We start from the raw sequence: 5,000 nt of genomic DNA, 5'->3' as shown, positions 1-5,000 counted from the left end.
GTACAAATGTACAGAGATTGAGAAAACCTATATTTATGGTCATAAAGAACTCTCATGAAAAAACTAGTAGGTTTGAAAAAAATATTTTGAATAAAGTAAGGCTATTCCCACTGCGAATATATTGCTCTTGCTGTTCAATAATGCCACAATATGCCATAGCCCCCTGGTGAAAGCAAGAAGACTCCCCTGTCTCTTTTTTAATGAACTATATGACTTAGACTAAGCTTTAACTTGTTGAATATGAACTCAGGACATTTGTTGGCCTTTGCCAGCATGTAAAGTATAAAGGCGACATCTCTCCATGCAGTCCTGTTTTGAACAATCACCCACCCAACTCATTCATCAGAGAATTAACTAGCTGTAAATAGCTGCACATTCTGGTAATAGCTGAGTTAACAGCTTAGTTAACAGAAGAAAATGGTAATACTTCCCAACATTGCCAAACCATAATTCAACTTTATTACTAGTTGGCACGCTAGTGATATAAATAAATCAATATGATTTTTCTATCAACTATGTGTCATGAAATACACATCTTAGAGAACGCTGAGAGAATATAGGACTCAAAAAAAGTTTACGCAGGAAAGCTTTTCCGTTTCCCTCAACTTGGCGCCGTGGCCAGCATCACCTTCACCTCTCTCGCATTGCTACATACTTTAATACACGTGATATACTGTTTTTATTTGTCTTACCTTCATAAGACTCCAAAGATGTCTGTCCGGCGGTGAAGCCAGTCTTCGCCACACGAAATGGTAGATAGATGCTCAGGAGACAGCTGTTGACTCTCAGCAACCATGTGCGTTGATGGTTCCGAACTTCCAATGCTCGCTTTCAGTTGTCTCCGAAAGATATTGCGTTTTTAAAACGATTGTTTACAGTACTGTACTGCACAGTTACATTGTACAGGTGATGCTCACAATTCCGTAGAAATGTTGAATCTCGTAAATTTCTTCAAGCTCCCAGGAACGCGAGCAACAATGTTTACATTTCTCGCGCCTTTTCCAAAATATGAACAGCCTGGCACAAAACGAAAACTGACTCAAAGTCAATGCATTACACATCAATAAAATTTCAAACACATTATAGTTGCTTGTAAATTTATTCTATAAACCTAGTTATACCATAATTACATACAAATCTTAACACACACAAATATCGAACAATGGTAACATTTTGGCAGTTGAAAACCTGGAGAAAAACGAAATATCCCTCAATGTCACTGCATTGCACATAAATAAAGTCTCAGATACCTTACTATACCCAATAATTACATTCTACAACCTCTAACATACTATATTTAGAGCCATAACTCGTTAACATACACAAATAACAAAAAAAATAAAAATAAAAATAAAAAAAATAAAACGTCTGGTAACGGGATATGGCATCTAAGAAAACTTGCCAAATACTACCAAAGCTTACACTGTTTTATTTAAGAAAAGATTTGTTATTTTTTCACATTGATACAAAGTCAATTTGTATGCTATCTTTATAATGTATAGCAAGTTTTGTAAAGAAAATAATCCAGAAAACGTGATGTTTAGGAAATTCTTGTCGCCATCTTGCACGTTTAATTATCTCTTAACTCTAGGTTAAATGGACCCATTTATTTGGAATAGCTGAATTTGCGTAGAATTTTTATCACAGTTAAACTGTCATCGACTGATGACCGTGACAGTTATACTAGGCAAAGGCCGAAGCATGTGAATTTCTAATAAATGATTTCATAATCCATAACTACAGTTTTGGCGTGTTACTTCTCAATGAAGTTCAATTTCAGTTAAAAGTGCCCTCACACAGTGCTTTCAAATTCACTTCTTGAGCAATCAATTAATTGTTCAGTTCATTCACCTTTATCATGTGATGCCACTGGTTTGGAATTTACTGAGTGATCAACAGAAAATGACCTTTATAACTTTCCTATAGAAACTCTATAAAAAAAAATTAGCTCTATAGACTCTATTGAGGACTTTCTATAGAAACTCTATGGTATTTCTATAGAATACATTCTCTATAGAACTTTTTTAATGGCATTCTATAGCAATTCTATACACTATAAAACCTCTATAGAAATCTATAGAATTTCTATAGAATACTATAAGACATTTTCTCAAGGGCGACAGCCCACCCTCACGGACAGCCCACCCTCACCGACAGCCCTCCCTCACCTACAGCAAAACCTCGCCGACAGCCCACCTATCCCCCCCCCCCACCCACACACTCACACATACACACAGACATGAATATATACTTATTATACATATATAAACGAACACACAGCTTTATATAACAAACACGGTTGATTTGAAGTCCCTCCCATCTTTCCTTGACTTTTCTTCCCTTTTTCCACTCTTCCCGCATTCCCTTGATTCTTTTCTTATTCCTGTAGCAGCGCTCGCGAGCCGGCTGCAGAAAAGAGAGTTGCAGAATTGTTGAATACCTCGCATTCCCTTCGGTTTTAGATCTAATCAATTTACTCAATTTCCGCTTCCATTCCGGGTCTTATATTTTTTTTTTTCGAAAAAAAGATATTGAAAATTCTCGATCTTCAAAATCTGACAGGTAAGATCTCCCTTTTTTCTTTTAAGATAGAAAGAACAAAAGTTTACCTTTTTGACCTTTGGGATCCGTTTGTTTGCATTATACACATATACATACGCCGTACATATAAACATACAGGTGACTCCCCCATTCTTTCTATCTACCTACACCTACCTATATATCTGTATGTCTCTTTTACTATCTATATATCTGTCTATGTATCTATCAGTAAACACATTCTCGTGCGCAAGTTTGTGTACACAATCTCTCTCTCTCTCTCTCTCTCTCTCACTCACACACACACACACACACACACACACACACACACACACACACACACACACACACACACACACACACACACACACACACACACACACACATACACACACACACACTTTATCTACTCTCTCTTTCTTTTCCAATCTATCTATTTATCCATCTACGAATATCTGACGGTATACAATATACATACAGATTCGAAAGAAAAGTTCATCACAGGAATAACATATTCATAACAGAAATTCAGGAGCATTTAGCAATGGTGCCGAAAATAAGTGAGAACGAAGGCTTCAGGCGTGAACAATAGAGCGCCGGCATAGCGTAGCGCACAAAGGGTCTTTCTGTTCCATTATTTGAAAATAAAAGTGCTTCGCAGATTCCCGGTTGTGGTTCATTACGTTACTTGATGGTTAATCTTGCAACGTTGAATGTGTGCTTAGACAATGCAATAGGAGAGTTATGGATTTGCATTAGTTCATAAGTTAGACTGCAAGGAAAAATTTAGTAAATTGAATTATGCTCGTATTATCAACAATAGATAAACGAAATAACAACTAATTGTATAAATTCATGGTTAAGTAAAGAATTTTCCTTATGGGAAAGGGCGGGCGTAGCTATTTGAAGTCCAATGCGTGGACGATTGGCGTAATAATTACCCCCTTATGTATTTGGTAGCGTTGGTTAGTTTGTTGGTTGGTTAACATGTCAATTCACACAGTTATGAATAGAATTTTGTGAAATATTTACCTAATTGTGTCTTAGCCTAACGCAAATGCCAAAAAAAATTTAGTGGTGATCCGGATCATGAGTCGGATCCAGGGATTTTTTAATGATTGCATGAGTTGCTTCTATTGCAAATGCAACTCAAAAAGTTATGAACAGAATTTTATATATTTTTTTTTCTTATCAGATATGTGCCTAAGCCTTAACGCAGATGCCATTAAAATTTGATGGCGATCCAGATCATGACCGGATCCAGGAATTATTATTATTATCATTACCTATATTACCTCGGCTAGGAAGGTTATGTTTACGCACGTTACCAGTGTACCTGAGAATGGTGGTTTTAATGTAATTCTTCAAGAGTGACTATTTTTATTACATCAGTGACCCTATAGCTCTGGAGGAGGTATGCGCCCCCTAAGTGCGTCTAGGTCTCCCTACTCTTTGGGCTTCAGTTGATGGACAATTAAACAGCTAAATTATGAAGTAAATTATTTGTATGTAAGGTGTTAGTTACCGTTGACATAAGTATACATTTCTACACATTATTATTTTTAGTTGCCATTCTTACATCTAGTGTAGTCTTCCTTAGTGAATTTAATCAAAATGAAGTAAGGATGATGATAAATCTAAGTAGATAGATAATCTGATAAATGGACAAACATAGATAAGGGAGCAAATAACACTGATAAGATGAATAAATATAATACACCATGGGAAGAGAGAGGCATACTGAACAACTGTGAGTAAGGAGTAAAAAAATAAACAACAACAAAGCTGCAATTTCAATCGGACTGAAAAAAGAAGAAAAGAAAAGGAGAAATGGCATCAATGCAAACAGCTAGTGCAGGGCGTCAGTGTAATTGGACATGAGCGCCATTAAAAAGAAAAAAAAAGCGAAATACCCAAATAAATTTACATATATATATATATATATATATATATATATATATATATATATATATATATATATATATATATATATAAATATATATATATATATATAAATAAATATATATATATATATATATATAATGAATAAAAATAGGAATCAGTAAAAAGAACTAGAAGTAAATATACAAACAAACAAAATCAAACAAACAAGAATAACGATATACATAAGATAAAAATAATGAGCTGCAACATAGACGGTTATTCGTTTTAGCTTGCATCTATTTGCCCAATTTTGATTTAATCTTCTGACATCATGATTACAGGAAGTGATATTAAATAGGTTATACGAGGCAGAGAGAAGACAGGAGAGTCAGGGACAGCGAAGACGAACATGAATATCTAACTGCTAGCAAATATGTCAAACTACTAACAAGTCTTTTTAACTTCTTGCAAATATATTGAACAACTAGCAAATATACTGAACTACTACCAACATATTCGACTATTATCAGGTGTATTGAACTGCTATGAAATATACTTAACTGCAGCACTCATTAAGG

General features: G+C 35.0%; 1 long non-coding RNA gene across 1 annotated transcript in view; it reads right to left on the bottom strand.

Moving 5' to 3' along the window:
* The window catches only part of LOC113815509 (uncharacterized), a 2,299-nt gene extending 891 nt beyond the window's left edge, over positions 1–1,408 (bottom strand). The window contains exon 1 of the long non-coding RNA XR_011398644.1: positions 693–1,408. This is a non-coding gene — a long non-coding RNA (uncharacterized lncRNA). The remainder of the gene's footprint in view (positions 1–692) is intronic.
* Between the last annotated feature and the right edge of the window lie 3,592 nt (positions 1,409–5,000).

The sequence above is a fragment of the Penaeus vannamei genome, chromosome 7 (assembly GCF_042767895.1).
Source record: "Penaeus vannamei isolate JL-2024 chromosome 7, ASM4276789v1, whole genome shotgun sequence".
Taxonomy (NCBI): Eukaryota; Metazoa; Arthropoda; class Malacostraca; order Decapoda; family Penaeidae; genus Penaeus; species Penaeus vannamei.
The sequence above is the reverse complement of the archived record's forward strand: the minus strand, read 5'-3'. Positions and strand labels throughout refer to the sequence as shown.